The sequence below is a fragment of the Balaenoptera musculus genome, chromosome 6, assembly GCF_009873245.2.
Source record: "Balaenoptera musculus isolate JJ_BM4_2016_0621 chromosome 6, mBalMus1.pri.v3, whole genome shotgun sequence".
Lineage (NCBI taxonomy): Eukaryota > Metazoa > Chordata > Mammalia > Artiodactyla > Balaenopteridae > Balaenoptera > Balaenoptera musculus.
In genome coordinates this window covers 14,448,131-14,467,008 of record NC_045790.1, presented here as the reverse complement: position 1 = coordinate 14,467,008, position 18,878 = coordinate 14,448,131, and positions in this window count along the sequence as shown.

The following is an 18,878-nucleotide window of genomic DNA, read 5'->3' as shown; positions in this document are numbered from 1 at the left end:
GTTTGTGACCACATCACTTTGATTTAAGCCTCCATCTTCATACTGCGCCTTCTCCTCTGTGTGTCTGTCTGACCTCCATATGGCTCCCTTTTATATGGATACATGTGATTACATTTAGGACCACCAGGTAATCCAGGATAATCTCCTCATCTCAAAATCCTTAATTTAATCACACCAAACAAGGACCCTTTTCTTTTTCAAATCAGGTCACAATTACACATTCCAGGGATTAGGGTCTGATATCTTTGGGGGACATTATTCAGCCTTCTTCACCACCTGCATTCATTATGGATTAATTTGATGTTTTGTTCAGCTAATATTTTGTGCTGACAGTTTTTCTTATGATTATGTAGATATTGTGCACAGCTGAACCATGTAGTATACTATGATGGCATTTCTTATATTGTTCACCATGTGTTTTCTTTGGAGGAAACCATTTTTGATTTGTGGGTTTTTTTATTAGTTTTCTAGGTGCTCTTCACCAAGTCAGTCTCAATCTTTCCCACAGAATCATGAAACTCCTCTCAATATGGATAAGCATATGAGGGGCTCCTCGTCACTCTTCTCTTTTTTGATTGGATGCTCCAGTGTGGGTTGGCTGCTCTGTCCTGTGGCATAGCTGTCATCTCAAGACTTCTCTCCACCATTGTCCTCACCTTTCCTTGATCCCTTGCTTGTGCTGGAGCCTCTGTCTCTTGGAGCCCATGTCTTTTCTCTTCATGGTTTTCTTCCTTGTTCTGATAGAGTAAATCATGGGGTGGGTTTTTTGGGTGCCTGAAAGATAACATGTTGGAGATCCTTTATTTCTGAAAATATCTTTATTCCACCTTCATCTTTGATTAATAGTTTGGGTATATGATCAAGACTGTACCAAACAAATCCCAGAATTCTCTGAGGGTTGGTTTCCAGGGGTCACTCCTGGTACCAAGTCCTATATCAGCCAGGTTTCAATCAGAAAAGAGAAACCACATTACGTACTTGAAAGAGATAATTTAATATAAGGAAGGTAAAACAGGTGCTGGAGAACTGAAAAAGTGAAAAAGGGCCCCGAAGGAAACACAAAGATAATAATTGTAGGAAGAGGTAGCATACTTAGGGCAACGAAGGGAAGGTGTTGGGATCCTTAGATCCAGAAGCTTGAAGGAGGAGCCTCATGGTGTTAAGATCCAGACCCCAGATGAAGAGGTGCGGGCCAGCCAGTGCTGAGCTGTCTGAGGGGTAGCAAGAGATTGGTTCTGGAGTTCTAGAAAAATAAAATACCCAAAGCCTGGAGAGTGATCAACTGCCCCAGCCAGCGGAAGGGCTGTTACAGAGATGATGCTGATGGGAGTAGAAGGAAACAGGAAAGAGCCTGTCCTCGTCCCTTCTCCAGAATCCCAGTCTCCCTCTCTGCCACCTATTGGCAGACTCTAACGGGAAGCCAACTAGCGAAGGAGAAATGTGTGGCAGAGTCCCAGCTGTGGGGGGATTGAGGCTAAGGGGAAAACTCAAAACCCGGCACAGTCGTCTTCCTGCAACTGGCGTTGCTAGAAGTTTAGAATCTTCTCTGTAACCTTGGTGTTATAAAATTTCACTTAAAGTACCGTTGGGTGGATTTTCCTTTCAATGACTGAGTTAGGCATTGGTGGGTCTTTTCAATCTGGAAACTATATTCAGTTTTAGAAAAATGTCTTACATTACTACTTTGGTCATTTTAGCCCCTCCATTGTCTTTATCTTTCTAGAATTCATACTGTATATCTCCTTTACCTCTTTGATTGTCTAATTTTCCTATATTCTTGTCTTGTGTTTCTTATCTCTTTTTCTTCTTGTGATGCTGATTGTGAGATTTTTTTCTCAACTTTCTATTCTAACCCTTTTAAGTTTTAAAATTTCTGCTAATATATTTTTAAATTTCCAAGACCTCTTTTTTAATCATCTTGTCTTTTTTAAATGGCACTCTATTTAACAACAAATAGCACTCTTCATAGATCTTGATCTTGTTTCATCCTTTCTTATATCTCTTATGCTATATTAAATATACTAAAAATTTTTCTTCTACTGCACTTATTGTCTTTCTCGGTGTGTCTGTTATGTTATAGGCTTTCCTCAAATCTCGGATACTGATTGGCCATCCTTTTGAAGGACCAAGTACTCAAAGGCTGAATGGAACAGCTGTGTGTTGGGACAGGGCTCTCTGATTGCTGAATCTCACTATAGGAAACTCAAGTAAGAACCTGGGTAATTACTTAGTAATCAAACAGCAATATCTATAGGTATTTTTGGTCTGCCTCCCCACACCCCCATCCTTGGACCTGTCAGGTTGCACAGAGAGGAGCTTTTTAGTTTCCAGCCGGGGGCTGTATCCTGGTTGCCTTCTCTGAGAGTTAACTAGGGAAGGTGGAGGTGAAGGTGGAGGTGCCCACCATTCATGACTCATCTTCTATCGAAAGCTCCTGTGTTCTATGCAGTGTCTCCCTCCTTCCCATTACCGTGCCTAGTATTCCTGCTTCCAGAGCTTCTTCGTTTACTCTGTTCAGAGAATAAACCTCCCCTCCTCTGCCAGGATAGGAGATGGCGTGATGTTGGCTGTACACGCTGGGCGAGACCTGGGAGTCTATCTCTTCCTTGCACAGACTTCCAACCAGTTCTTCTCTTTTCCTCCCTCACCCTCATTCTGGCCTTTGGAGGCTCCTGCTGCCACCAAGTGCTGAGCTTTTGGAGCAGCCCTCTCCCTCAAGCAGAGAGATGTGAGAGCTCATCTCCTTTGGACGTGCATACTGCCCCGTCAGGACTGAAAACCAGCAGGCACAAGCGTATTTCAGTTGGAAAAGATATTGTAGGAAGTTTACTAAATACTTGTTCCACTGCAGTGAGAAGGTTTTATGATATAAGCATTCCCAGGAGCCCCCTTTTGGCTCCACTTTACACACTCACTCAGGACAACTGGGTGTGGACAGATCTTTGACCAATTATGTGCTGCCCACCGCGTTCTTCCTGCCTTGTTTTAAGCACCCACGTGACCCTCACATCCTCCGTGAAGCCTTCCTGACTACTGCAGTTCACACTTCCGTCTTTCTTTCTGGTTCTAACTCTCCAGGGTGCCTATCCCTAGGCTTCCCTGGGACATCTTCTCACCTTGCTGTCTAGTATGATTTATTCATTGTTTAGGTGTTTACCACTTTTGCCCTGCACGGATGGTGGGTACTTTGGGGGGATGGTGGAGCCGAATTCCACTTGTTTGTATCCCTCCATTCTGTGCAGAGTGTCTTCTTACACACACACACACACACACACACACAAACCCTCCCATTACTTCGACCAGCAGTTATTTGATTATGAATAAATAATGACTGAGGGGAATATTAGTATCACACATATATAGTTCTCTATAAAAAACCTTCGCATGCTTTATGCCACTTAATTTTCATAATTGGGGAGGAGGATGTGTTGTACCTTTTTGATGGCTGAAAACACAGAGGCTCAGAGAGGTGAGATAACATGCAGGACTGACAGCCACGTCTTTCCTTCTGACAATCAAACACTCTTTATTTTGGACACAAATATTCTTAGCAACATTATTTGTAATAGGTCTAAACTGGAAACAACCAAAATATCTAACCATCTGAAGATGAATGGATGAGCAAATGATGGCAAATCCATACAATGAGGTACTACCCTGCAATGAAAAGGAATGAATGATTGATACACAACGTGGATAAATCTCAAGATAATTATACTGAAAGCAAAAAGCCAGACAAAAAAAAGAATGCATCCTGTAGGGTTCCACTTATGTAAAACTCTAGGAAATGCAAACTAACGTATAGCCACAGCAGATCCTGTGGTTGCCTGGGGATGCGAGTGAGAGTCAGACACTCTTTGCCATGCACTACAGCTGACTCTCTCACAAAAGGAGGGCTGGCAGACCCTCACCCCACCTGCTCACAGAGGGGCAGCCTTGGCCCTGGCAGCACACGAGTAGGTAAGTGACCCGACGAGGCTGGCAGAGCCCAGGTGTCTAGTCTCCCAGTCTCCTTAGACCCCACTTCTTCTCAGACCAATGTGGGATTGTTTTGTCATAAAAATACAAGTGTAGTCATAAAACATGTCTTTGTGGGAGAAAAAAGTTCCCAGGCCTAGGAATGTGTGTGTGTAAATGTGAGACAAGCTAAGACAGGTGTCCCCCCCCCCCCTTCCCTCCCCTAGCCCGGGGCCAGGGTGGCCAGGTGTGAGCTCGCGCTAACCTACAACGCTAGGGAAGCCCTGAAAGGCAGATGGCATCTGATACCTTCTGTATCAGGCTTAGAACAGTTTCCCAAAAGCTTTGCATTCTCTGGGTCAAGAGCTCTGTTTTTTTTTTCCCCCCCCGCCAAACACATGTGTATTTCAGCAGAAATTCAATCCCCAGAGTTCCAACTCCTTCACACTTACATCAGTTAAAATAGCATTTCTGAAGAGACATGTGATCCTGCAGAAGTCTCTGGAGACTAAGCTCGGCTTGGTAGCCCTTCTCATTTCTTGACCTTAAACCAAAAAAGAGGAAGTCACATTTCATTTTCTAGATCATCTTGACAAAGTCTTTCCTTCGGATTGGCCTGGATTGAATCTTCTGCTCTCATGGATTCTTTTGCCACATTGTCACATCGCTTTGCCTGATAGGAGCAGCTGTCAGACTCCAGGCTGTGGCCGGTGGGCTGTGTCCCTGAGTCCCAGCTGCCTGCTTCCTCCGTAGAGCTGACCCGAGGGAGGCTGGGGCTCTGCACCAGGTCAGGTGAGTTGTAGTTCCCGAAGGATCCTAGAGGTTACCTTTCACTTCCTTGTTCCCCCTTCTAGAGATGAAGAAACTCATGCCCAGGGGGCAAGTGTCTTCCTAGGATCACACAGATAATGAATAGAGATTCCCATTTTTTTAGGGACCGAAACTGCCAGACATCATGCTAAATGTTCTACATTGATTATCTTATTTATCTTGTTCAGTAATTCATTACTAAGTCACTGTTAACCCATTTTACTGATGGGAGAAATGAGGCAATTTGTCTAAAGTCACAGTGCTTCCATGGCAGGATGGAGATTGGAACCATGTGCCCACGTTTGTGTGTTTCTCTTAACAAATGTGCTATTTGGTTCCTGCAGGACTTGGGGGTGCGAGGAGGAGGCAAGAACCCAAGCCTCTCCACACCTGTCCTCTAATGTGTTTCTTGGTTTTGACATTCAGAATATTTTATGTAACCACTAGACTTCAGTGTATATGTCTAGTTCCTGAAAACTTGAAGCTATTTTCGCCTGACTTTGGTGTTGTGAGAGCTAATACTAGGTGATGCTGTTGATTTAGCTTTCCACGCAGTTGTTTTCTTTCTAACCCAGTCTAGCCCCTCCGTATCTCTTCTGTTCATATCTTCCATCTCTTGTTGGCACCCAGTTCTCTCTTCCTTTTAGAAAGTTTCAAGAAAGGATCTACTCTTGGTGACTGATCACTCAGTGTAAACTTCAGCCAATCGAGACTTCTGCTGGGGGTATTTGTCTTATTCCTGATGGTGGAATGGAGAGATTTCAAGGAAGAAGGATAAAAGCAAGGAAATGCCACTCACTGGGATGTATTTTGTGTCAGGTATTGTGCTAGATTCTGTTACATAGCTTTACTTATAAAACACTTCCTTTCCTCCTCCCCGTTTTTAACAGATAAGGACACTGAAGCTTAGAGATGTTAAATAACTTGCCCCCAGTCCTCAAGTAGTGACTTCTATTTGTGGGATTACTTCCACTGTACTATCAGCTAGAAGGGGAGGATTTTGAGGGTGATCAGTTCGGGAAGGAGGGGCTTCCCTGCGTCCTTGGATCAACTGTGAGAGGCTGACCTCTACTGGAGCACATAGCACTTGAACATGAAAAGGGAGAAATAATTTTCTTAGCCTCAAGTGATATTTTCTCACATTTTGGAGAGGAATCTATTTAACATAGCTATGCCAAATGCCTTCTACCTATGAAATACTGCCCTAACTGCAAAGGTAAAGCAAATATAAATCAATGGGCCTGTGTAAGTAACAGTAGGAACAAGCGTCCTACACCCGGTGTGGCCAGCTTCACCAGGGAGGTATTTCCAAATAGTGAAAGACAAGTCTCTTCTCGAAGGACTCGAAGACTCTGGTTTAGCCAAAGAGCAGCCCTTCTCTAGGTATATCCTTCTCATATCATATTCCATGTGTTATAATATGCACATCTGCATTCTGTGTCATTATTTTTGTCCCCTTGTCCATTTTTTTTTTCATGCAACATTGATTCTTTAAACAGCCATGTTCTCTGAGAATCACATAAAATGGGTTTGAGACACAGAGAGCTGACTCTTATGAATGTTTTATTTACTTATCTGTCATTCTTATCAGTGGCCTTCTCCCCTGTCTCTGGTTACCTTTTTCACTTAGCTGGCCAACTGAGAATTAAGTGAAGGATGGAAATAAATTGGCAGATTGCCTCAGCTGCTAGACAAGGGTTCTTTCTTTCTGTGGTTTAGATTCACAAAGGGTTTTGTGGGCATTGGAAGTTGGTACAAAGCAGCATGGTCTAAAGGTTGCAGCCCAGAAGGATAAATGAAGAAGTCAAGTTCGTTGGCTTCATGCTGCCAGTTTTTGATGTGATGAAGTCACTTGTATCTTTTTTTTTAAATTGAGGTATAGTTGATTTATAATGTGATAGTTTCACGTGTAAAGCAGAGTGATTCAGTTATCTATTATCTATGTATCTATCATCTATCTATCTATCTATCTATCTGGTTTTTTCCAGATTCTTTTCCCTTATAGGTTATTGCAAGATACTGAATATAATTCCCTGTGCTATACAGTAGGTCCTTGTTGCTTATCTATTTTATATATAGTCATGTGTATCTGTCAATCCCATACTCCTAATTTATCCCTCACACCCTTTCTCCTTTGGTAACCATAAGTTTGTTTTCTGTCTGTGAGTCTAGTCATTTCCACTTCTTGTCCCTTTCCAGCACTTGGAAAAATTATTTGGAATTATAGTTGATTATTATTATTATTTTACATTTTATTTGGAAATGAGTTTTAACTGACCAGAGAATGTGTCTACTGCAGTTGTATAGCACTCAGCTTGAATGGCATCATTTAGCAGCTGGGGATCATGTACAAAATCACTCTGCATATAAAAGAAGCACTTCTCTATTAATTTCTAATGTTTTTATTGTGCTCGTCTTATTACAAAAGTATTTCATGCAGAAAATTTGAAAAGTACAGATAAGCAACAAATAAATACATAAAAACCACTTGAATCCTGTCACCCAAAGATATCCACTGACAACATTTTATATTATTTTTTATGCTTTTTAAATGCATCTTTTAACATAAGCAATACTATGCTATTCACAATATTTTTTGAATTCCTTTTTCTTTCAGCAATATATCTGAATATCTTTCCATGTCATAAAAATCTTCTAGAATATCGTATTTCATGGTTCCTTAGTATGTGGTTCATATAGGAATATCATAATTTATTTAACTATTTTTTAGGAATATTTAATTTATATCCAACATTTTGTCATTTTGTCACATTTTTGCTCTAAACATCTTTGTTGCTAAGACTTTGTGAACATTCATGCTTTATTCTTTAGATCAAAGTCTAAGGGTACAAAAAATTTAAGGGTTTTGATATTTGTTGCCCAACTGATCCCAAGAAAGTTGTATCGGTGTATACTGCTACCCATCGAATCATACTTGGGAAAATAGTAGGTGATCGATTATTTTAAAACTTTGCCAATTTGATAGACTAGTGTCACATACGTATTTAAATTTCTTTGATTATTACTGAAATCGAACAGTTTTTGGATTTTTATAATATACTACTGATTTTTTTTAACATCTTTATTGGAGTATAATTGCTTTACAATGGTGTGTTAGTTTCTGCTTTATAACAAAGTGAATCAGTTATACATATACCTATGTTCCCATATATCTTTAACCTTTAAAAGCTCTTTATTTTAATTTGTATATAATTACATTAAGAAATACATAAGGCATGGTTCTGAAGACAAACTGACTGGGGTCCAGCCCAAGCTCTGCCATTGCTGGTCATGCTTAGAAAGACCTACATTCAAGACCATATTAATATTAACTCCTATTTTTTCCAGGTACTTTGGAGTGCAGTTTTCTACACTTCTACATTAAAAAAAACTATGTTAAAAGGACTTCCCTGGTGGCGCAGTGGTTAAGAATCCACCTGCCAATGCAGGGGACACGGGTTCGAACCCTGGTCTGGGAAGTTCCCCCATGCCACGGAGCAACTAAGCCCGTGCGCCGCAACTACAGAGCCTGAGCTCTAGAGCCCGAGAGCCACAACTACTGAGCCCATGCGCCACAACTACCAAAGCCTGCGCGCCTAGAGCCCGTGCTCCACAATAAGAGAAGCCACCGCAATGAGAAGCCCGTGCACCGCAACGAAGAGTAACCCCCACTCTCCACAACTAGAGAAAGTGCGTGCACAGCAAACAAAGACCCAATGCAGCCAAAAATAAATAAATAAATAAAAACAAAAAGCAAAAACTATGTTAGTGGTTTGGTTGGTTATTCTCCACCACCCCTCTCCAGGTCCATTTCCTACCCTTTTCCAGCTGCTCTGTGCCACAGGGGCTGCAGGAATGGGTTGCACCAGTAGGCTGTCTTGCCTTTTGGCTTTGGTTGGGTCCAGCCAATGGCTGGCAGTGAACGAAAAGGGAGAGGCTGGAATATTCTATTGCAGAGAACAGCATGTGTTAGGCTGAGGAGTTTGGCTTTAAAACTATACCTAGAGGGAAACTGAGAAGACTTTTAGGTAGAGGAGGAAGAGGATCAAAAATCAAAGTGGCAAATTAAGACAATTTGGTGGCACTGGGCAGGCTCGCAGAAGGCTGAAGTCAGAAAGCACCACGGGAATGCTAGAATTACAGTAATGAGGCTGAACTTGTATAGGTTGACTACGGGGGAGGAAAATCATAAAGAACTGATTTAAAAGACACTTCTAAAGAAAATGGACTGGTCTTAGGGTGTGTAAGGAATTGAAGAGTAACACTGCTAGTATATCATTTCCTGACTCTTGCCTTTCTAGTGTGACATCCCACTTGGATCTTTGCAGGGAGAACCTACCTAATGTCTAATAAGGAGAACAGCTTCCTTTATCATCTTGTTACTAAAGCCAAACAATGTTTGTGTATTTTCTCTTTTGTTTGATTTCCAGGCTTTAGAATATTATAATTTCCTGAAAACATATACTTAAAATAACAATGACTAACTTTTTTTCCCTTAGTACTTACCTATTATCTCATTTAATATTTCTCTTCCTAGTTGGCCTAAATGTTATTGCATAATCAGTTGAAAATCCTAATTGGGAGGCCGCCTGGAATAGAGAAGAAATATGGACAGGGAGGCAATCAGAGCTGGTGCCAAGCAAAGTGAGGCATCTACGTGTGTCTTTCCTCTTAAAGACTCTCCAGCTGCTCGTGTGCTGTCCTTTGGTAACTTCTTTATCCTCTAAATACTTTACTTGAAAATACGATTTCATCTGGGTGTAAAGTATGTGAAAATGTGGGAAGGAGAGAGAATTTAGTTATAATACTTTGAGATATATGGTAGATCTGGACTTCTTTGCCATTGGCACTGCTTTCTCTTAGGCATTTACCAAGATATTAGTTTTGGTCTGATAATTGAGCAATGGTCATTGTATCGACTAGTCACATCGAAAGTGATTTTAGATATTGTGTAATCCAATCTCTTCATTTTGCCCACAAGGAAACCAAAATTCAAATCCCCTCTCTTTATCCCTTGGTCTCCTCACACTGGAAATCTTTTACTTTCTGTGAATCAGCTCCATTAAATGCTATTGACATTTGGATAACTTGGAGGTGCCTGGCAAAATGTGATGACCCTCATCATGAGCCCTGGGTCTCTCCTCCAGCTCGTTGGTGATTTCTTCATGTTGTCAGCACCTATTCAGATTTTATATTTGCTTTTACTTCTGAGGGTGTTGATTTTGGTGAGGACTAGAGCACATTGGGGCTGGGTAAGGAGCAAGTGACCTTTGCTCAGCAGGGTTCAATAGAAGAAATGGAGAAAGAGGTACACCTGTGACCTGTAGGGCAAAAAGGTAAGGTTGTATCTGGACAGGACCCTCCAAGTAGCAGAAATTCTGTAGGATTAACTCATTTTCAATAGAAAAACCCCTGTGGGACTGGAATGCTATTCTCTTTTCCATGGTTTTAGATTTTCCTCTTTGTATATTTCTTCATTCTCCAAATTTTCTGTCATGAATGTCTAACTTTGGTATCCAGAGAAATTAATTTTATTTGTATATATCTATATCACAATTTCTAAAGGAACTAAAATGCTTGGGGGAAGCAGCTTTGAAAACTTTGTGGACAATTTTCAAGAAGATTGAAATGGAAGTCCTAAACAGCATTTCCTAAAGTGTTTTGTGGGAAGCAGTCTTGGAAAAAACGTTGCCTGGCCAAATACACTTGGAGCAATGTGGTTCAGCCTCTTCTTGGAGAATTATCATGCCCATTAAGGGCTCTGGAACTTTCTGCAGGAAAAATGAAACAAAACACGAAATTCTGTTTCAATTCTTTTAACTCAGTGTTTCAAAACATATCTGACTTAAGACTACTTTTTGTGCTTTAACATTCCAGCAAAACCAATATTTTTTGAAACACGCTTTGGGAGGGCACCCTTAAGAGAGTTCCACAGAAACTCTTTTCGAAGCCCCGTGGGTCTCAGAATAAGCCTTTTGGAGTCTGAGGCAACCAAATCATGATGTCTCTTCTTTCCTCTGTTGTTGTCCAGGTGAACATCAGTTAAAGTGGATATTAGAGCTTGCCTTGAAGGGGAGAAGAAGCCTTAAAACCACAAAACTTGGAGTAGGAGGGGGAGTGTCTTAATGGGGGAGGGTCAGACTTAAGGCCTGTTGGCAGGGGTACCCTTGCATCAGTGTAGCTGGAAGGGTCTCCCCTTCTCATTGGTCGCTAACTTCCTGAGTCACAGCCCAGGAGTCTGGTTGCAGCCACTTCCCCAGCCAGGGGGGGGCACCTCTCTTCTCTGCTGGAGGCCCCAGGGAGGTGACATCTGCATGTATTGTACTGGGTCCATCCTATGTGTACAGCAGCCTTCTAGGCACCCTGGGGTGGCCAAAGGAGACAGCTTCCCTCCTACCTTACAAAGCTAACAATCTAAGTTGAGAAGATGAGGCACATCCATATAAAGTGTCAGAAAATATAAGGTTATCATATTGTGCTTTGTCATGTGATACAGATTTTAAGGTATTGTAGGCATTTAGAGAAGAAGAGGACATCAGTGAGCTTGGGGTGATTAGACAGACTCTCCTAGGATGTGGCAAGTAGAGCCAGAGGAATGAATAGAATTTGAAAAGGTCGAGATGAGAGGGGAAGGCAGTCATGCAGGGGAAAAGCCTGGAAGAAGCACATGATCTGTCCAGCGGCAGCATCACCACGTCCCATCAGGAAGCCCCAGGCCACTCTGAAAGGTGCTATACTCAGCAGAGTTTTTCAATTAGATTCTAGGGGTGGCTGGAGGCCTGAGCACCTCCTCCACGCCTTCTTCCCTGGCCACCCTAGTCTCTTCTCTGCTGTGGCAGTTATGGTTGAGTAGCTGGTCCACACTTCACAGTTCTGGGCTTGCGTTTATGTCCTGTGGATGTATCTTGTTTCCTCGTTAGGCCTAACAGCATTTCGAAGGCGTGAGCACGATGGTCTTATTCTCTGCTTCCCCTTTCCCTCCTACCCGTTGGCCTAAAGCATGTCACACAATGCTCAGAATAGATCATGCACTTAGTAAATGTCTGTGGATGGATCTGCTGGGTTCTGAATAAAACCTGTGGCTTAGACGCACATCTATGACCTCATTACGTCATCAGTGACTGCTGGTGTCTCCATTGCACTGGGGGTCGTAAAGGGGATGGGGGAACCCCACACACTCCAAGGTGGTTAGAGAACCTCATCTAAAATCTCTCTTTTGAGGCCTAAGAGGCCTTTGCTGGCTCAATTCAGTGTAACAGTAAGCACTGGCTGAGTCCTAGCCTCAGTCTAGTTTGGTGTGTGTATTTGTGTGTGTAGCGGTGGGAGTGGAAGGGGAAGAATAAAGTGCAAAGACGATGTGGATGTCTTCCTACCCTCAAGAGGCTTACACTCTGGTAAGAAGAACCAGGGTGGGCACCATCACCTAGAAAGGAGTTGCCAGCCAGCCTTTAGGGGGATAGGGGTAAGAGGTGCCCCTTCAGTTACTTGTTGTTCAAGGAAGATGGCTCAGGGGTCTCTTCTGTTGCTTTCGGCAGAGCCTCTTTTCTCATTGATGCTGAGTAGCCTGCCAGCACCCTGGCCTCATCCCGCCTCCCCTCGTGCCCTGGGACAATGACAGGAGGCTGCTGCAGCTTCTTGGCGATTCCAGAGCAGCCCCTGTACCTCCAGGCACCGTCCACCAGAGGGTGCAAAACTAATGAGACACCCTTCATCGTGGTCTATTCAGCTTATCAAACCCGAGATTGGACAGCTGAGGAGAGAACTTCGTTTCCGGGAATTTTCCACTTCTGACTTCAGCCAGAAGGGTGTGAAAATGGACCCTTGAGACCCGAATAGAACATTTGGAGTAGATTTAGAAATTAAAAACGTATGTGCATGTGTGTGTGTGTGTGTGTGTAAAGAGGTCTTCTTTGTAGGCAGAAAGGAAGCGCTTGCCTACACGTGGGGTCTGGGAGACCTCCTGTCCTCACCCCAGATATTTTTACACCTCCTGGCTCAGTGCTAAACTTTCATGCCACAGAGTCGTAAAGGTGTTCAGGTATTAATACTCTAGGGAGGAGTAATAATGCCTCATATTTTTTTTTTATTGGAGTATAATTGCTTTACAATGGTGTGTTAGTCTTTGCTTCATAACAAAGTGAATCAGTTATACATATACATATGTTCCCATATCTCTTCCCTCCTGCATCTCCCTCCCTCCCACCCTCCCTATCCCACCCCTCTAGGTGGTCACAAAGCACCGAGCTGATCTCCCTGTGCTATGCGGCTGCTTCCCACTAGCTATCTATTTTACATTTGGTAGTGTATATATGTACATGACACTCTCTCACCCTGTCACATCTCAACCCTCCCCCTCCCCATATCCTCAAGTCCATTCTCTAGTAGGTCTGTGTCTTTATTCCTGTCTTGCCACTAGGTTCTTCATGACCTTTTTTTTTTTTCCTTAGATTCCATATATATATCTGTTAGCATACTGTATTTGTTTTTCTCTTTCTGACTTACTTCACTCTGTATGAAAGACTCTAACTCCATCCACCTCATTACAAATACCTCCATTTCATTTCTTTTTATGGCTGAGTAATATTCCATTGTATATATGTGCCACACCTTCTTTATCCATTCATCAGATGATGGACACTTAGGTTGCTTCCATGTCCTGGCTATTGTAAATAGAGCTGCAATAAACATTTTGGTACATGACTCTTTTTGAATTATGGTTTTCTCAGGGTATATGCCCAGTAGTGGGATTGCTGGGTCGTATGGTAGTTCTATTTTTAGTTTTTTAAGGAACCTCCATACTGTTCTCCATAGTGGCTGTATCAATTTACATTCACACCAACAGTGCAAGAGTGTTCCCTTTTCTCCACACCCTCTCCAGCATTTATTGTTTCTAGATTTTTTGATGATGGCCATTCTGACTGGTGTGAGATGATACCTCATTGTAGTTTTGATTTGCATTTCTCTCATGATTAAGGATGTTGAGCATTCTTTCATGTGTCTGTTGGCCATCTGTATATCTTCTTTGGAGAAATGTCTATTTAGGTCTTCTGCCCATTTTTGGATTGGCTTGTTTGTTTTTTTGGTATTGAGCTGCATGAGCTGCTTGTAAATCTTGGAGATTAATCCTTTGTCAGTTGCTTCATTTGCAAATGTTTTCTCCCATTCTGAGGGTTGTCTTTTGGTCTTGTTTATGGTTTCCTTTGCTGTGCAAAAGCTTCTAAGTTTCATTAGGTCCCATTTGTTTATTTGTGTTTTTATTTCCATTTCTCTAGGGGCTGGGTCAAAAAGGATCTTGCTGTGATTTATGTCATAGAGTGTTCTGCCTATGTTTTCCTCTAAGAGTTTGATAGTGTCTGGCCTTACACTTAGGTCTTTAATCCATTTTGAGTTTATTTTTGTGTATGGTGTCAGGGAGTGTTCTAATTTCATACTTTTACATGTACCTGTCCAATTTTCCCAGCACCACTTATTGAAGAGGCTATCTTTTCTCCACTGTATATGCTTGCCTCCTTTATCGAAGATAAGGTGACCATATGTGCGTGAGTTTATCTCTGGGCTTTCTATCCTGTTCCATTGATCTATATTTCTGTTTTTGTGCCAGTACCAAACTGTCTTGATTACTGTAGCTTTGTAATATAGTCTGAAGTCAGGGAACCTGATTCCTCCAGCTCCATTTTTCGTTCTCAAGATTGCTTTGGCTATTCGGGGTCTTTTGTGTCTCCATACAAATTGTGAAATTTTTTGTTCTAGTTCTGTGAAAAATGCCAGTGGTAGTTTGATAGGGATTGCATTGAATCTGTAGATTGCTTTGGGTAGTAGAGTCATTTTCACATTGTTGATTCTTCCAATCCAAGAACATGGTATATCTCTTCATCTATTTGTATCATCTTTAATTTCTTTCATCAGTGTCCTATAATTTTCTGCATACAGGTCTTTTGTCTCCTTAGGTAGGTTTATTCCTAGATAATTTATTCTTTTTGTTGCAATGGTAAACGGGAGTGTTTTCTTAATTTCACTTTCAGATTTTTCATCATTAGTATATAGGAATGCAAGAGATTTCTGTGCATTAATTTTGTATCCTGCTACTTTACCAAATTCATTGATTAGCTCTAGTAGTTTTCTGGTAGCATCTTTAGGATTCTCTATGTATAGTATCATGTCATCTGCAAACAGTGACAACTTTACTTCTTCTTTTCCGATTTGGATTCCTTTTATTTCTTTTTCTTCTCTGATTGCTGTGGCTAACACTTCCAAAACTATATTGAATAATAGTGGTGAGAGTGGGCAACCTTGTCTTGTTCCTGATCTTAGTGGAAATGGTTCCAGTTTTTCACCATTGAGGACAATGTTGGCTGTGGGTTTGTCATATATGGCCTTTATTATGTTGAGGAAAGTTCCCTCTATGCCTACTTTCTGCAGGGCTTTTATCATAAATGGGTGTTGAATTTTGTCGAAAGCTTTCTTTGCATCTATTGAGATGATCATATGGTTTTTCTCCTTCAATTCGTTAATATGATGTATCACGTTGATTGATTTGCGTATATTGAAGAATCCTTGCATTCCTGGAATAAACCCCACTTGATCATGGTGTATAATCCTTTTAATGTGCTGTTGGATTCTGTTTGCTAGTATTTTGTTGAGGATTTTTGCATCTATGTTCATCAGTGATATTGGCCTGTAGTTTTCTTTCTTTGTGACATCTTTGTCTGGTTTTGGTATCAGGGTGATGGTGGCCTCGTAGAATGAGTTGGGGAGTGTTCCTCCCTCTGCAATATTTTGGAAGAGTTTGAGAAGAATAAGTGTTAGCTCTTCTCTAAATGTTTGATAGAATTCGCCTGTGAAGCCATCTGGTCCTGGGCTTTTGTTTGTTGGAAGATTTTTAATCACAGTTTCAATTTCAGTGCTTGTGATTGGTCTGTTTATATTTTCTATTTTTTCCTGGTTCAGTCTCGGCAGGTTGTGCATTTCTAAGAATCTGTCCATTTTTTCCAGGTTGTCCATTTTATTGGCATTGAGTTGCTTGTAGTAATCTCTCATGATCGTTTGTGTTTCTGCAGTGTCAGTGGTTACTTCTCCTTTTTCATTTCTAATTCTATTGATTTGAGTCTTCTCCCTTTTTCTCTTGATGAGTCTGGCTAATGGTTTATCAATTTTGTTTATCTTCTCGAAGAACCAGCTTTTAGTTTCATTGATTTTTGCTATTGTTTCCTTCATTTCTTTTTCATTTATTTCTGATCTGATCTTTATGATTTCTTTCCTTCTGCTAGCTTTGGGGTTTTTTTTGCTCTTCTTTCTCTAATTGCTTTAGGTGCAAGGTTAGGTTGTTTATTCGAGATGTTTCCTGTTTCTTGATGTAGGCTTGTATTGCTATAAACTTCCCTCTTAGAACTGCTTTTGCTGCATCCCATAGGTTTTGGGTCGTCGTGTCTCCATTGTCATTTGTTTCTAGGTATTTTTTGATTTCCCCTTTGATTTCTTCAGTGATCACTTCGTTATTAAGTAGTGTATTGTGTAGCCTCCATGTGTTTGTATTTTTTACAGATCTTTTCCTGTAATTGATATCTAGTCTCATAGCATTGTGGTCGGAAAAGATACTTGATACGATTTCAATTTTCTTAAATTTACCAAGGCTTGATTTGTGACCCAAGATATGATCTATCCTGGAGAATGTTCCATGAGCACTTGAGAAAAATGTGTATTCTGTTGTTTTTGGGTGGAATGTCCTATAGATATCAATTAAGTCCATCTTGTTTAATGTATCATTTAAAGCTTGTGTTTCCTTATTTATTTTCATTTTGGATGATCTGTCCATTGGTGAAAGTGGGGTGTTAAAGTCCCCTACTATGATTGTGTTACTGTCGATTTCCCCTTTTATGGCTGTTAGTATTTGCCTTATGTATTGAGGTGCTCCTATGTTGGGTGCATAAATATTTACAATTGTTATACCTTCCTCTTGGATCGATCCCTTGATCATTATGTAGTGTCCTTCTTTGTCTCTTGTAATAATCTTTGTTTTAAAGTCTATTTTGTCTGATATGAGAATTGCTACTCCAGCTTTCTTTTGATTTCCATTTGCATGGAATATCTTTTTCCATCCCCTCACTTTCAGTCTGTATGTGTCTCTAGGTCTGAAGTGGGTCTCTTGTAGACAGCATATATATGGGTCTTTTTTTTGTATCCATTCAGCCAGTCTGTGTCTTTTGGTGGGAGCATTTAATCCATTTACATTTAAGGTAATTATCGATATGTATGTTCCTATTCCCATTTTCTTAAATATTTTGGGTTTGTTATTGTAGGTGTTTTCCTTCTCTTGTGTTTCTTGCCTAGAGAAGTTCCTTTAGCATTTGTTGTAAAGCTGGTTTGGTGGTGCTGAACTCTCTCAGCTTTTGCTTGTCTGTAAAGGTTTTAATTTCTCCATCACATCTGAATGAGATCCTTGCTGGGTAGAGTAACCTTGGTTGTAGGTTTTTCTCCTTCATCACTTTAAGTATATCCTGCCACTCCCTTCTGGCTTGCAGAGTTTCTGCTGAAAGATCAGCTGTTAACCCTATGGGGATTCCCTTCTGTGTTATTTGTTGTTTTTCCCTTGCTGCTTTTAATATGTTTTCTTTATATTTAATTTTTGATAGTTTGATTAATATGTGTCTTGGCATGTTTCTCCTTGGATTTATCCTGTATGGGACTCTCTGTGTTTCCAGGACTTGATTAACTATTTCCTTTCCCATATTAGGGAAGTTTTCAACTATAATCTCTTCAAATATTTTCTCAGTCCCTTTCTTTTTCTCTTCTTCTTCTGGGACCCCTATAATTCGAATGTTGGTGCATTTAATGTTGTCCCAGAGGTCTCTGAGACTGTCCTCAGTTCTTTTCATTCTTTTTTCTTTCTTCTGCTCTGCAGTAGTTATTTCCACTATTTTATCTTCCAGGTCACTTATCCGTTCTTCTGCCTCAGTTATTCTGCTATTGATCCCGTCTAGACTATTTTTAATTTCATTTATTGTGTTTTTCATCGTTGCTTGGTTCCTCTTTAGTTCTTCTAGGTCCTTGTTAAATGTTTCTTGCATTTTGTCTATTCTATTTCCAAGATTTTGGATCATCTTTACTATCATTATTCTGAATTCTTTTTCAGGTAGACTGCTTATTTCCTCTTCATTTGTTAGGTCTGCTGTGTTTTGACCCTGCTCCTTCACCTGCTGTGTGTTTTTTTGTCTTCTCATTTTGCTTATCTTACTGTGTTTGGGGTCTCCTTTTCACGGGCTGCAGGTTCGTAGTTCCCGTTGTTTTTGGTATCTGTCCCCAGTGGTTAAGGTTCGTTCAGTGGGTTGTGTAGGCTTCCTGGTGGAAAGGACTGGTGCCTGTGTTCTGGTGAATGAGGTTGGATCTTGTCTTTCTGGTGGGCAGGTCCACGTCTGGTGGTGTGTTTTGGGGTGTCTGTGGCCTTATTATGATTTTAGGCAGCCTCTCTGCTAATGGATGGGGCTGTGTTCCTGTCTTGCTAGTTGTTTGGCATAGGGTGTCCAGCACTGTAGCTTGCTGGTCGTTGAATGAAGCTGGGTCTTGATGTTGAGATGGAGATCTCTGAGAGATTTTTGCCGTTTGGTATTACGTGGAGCTGGGAGGTCTCTTGTGGACCAGTGTTCTGAAGTTGGCTCTCCCACCTCAGAGGCACAGCCCTGATGCCTGGCTGGAGCACCAAGAGCCACACGGCTCCACACGGCTCAGAATAAAAGGGAGAAAAAAATAGAAAGAAAGAAAGAAAGAGGATAAAATAAAATAAAATAAAACTATTATAATAAAAAATAAGAAAAAAATTAAGAATAAATTTATTAAGAAAAAAATTTTTTCTTAATTTTTAAAAATAGATTTATTAATTTTTTATAATAAAAAATAAGAAAAAAAATTAAGAAAAAATTTATTAAGAAAAAAATTTTTAATTTTTAAAAATAAAAATATGAAAAAACTTATTAAAAAATTTTAATTTCTAAAAATAGAAAATAAGGAAAAAATTATTAAGAAAACATTTAATAGGAAAAAAAATTTTTTTAAGTAAAAAAAGAGAAAAACAAAACAAACAAACAAACAAAAAACGGACGGACCTAACCCTAGGACTA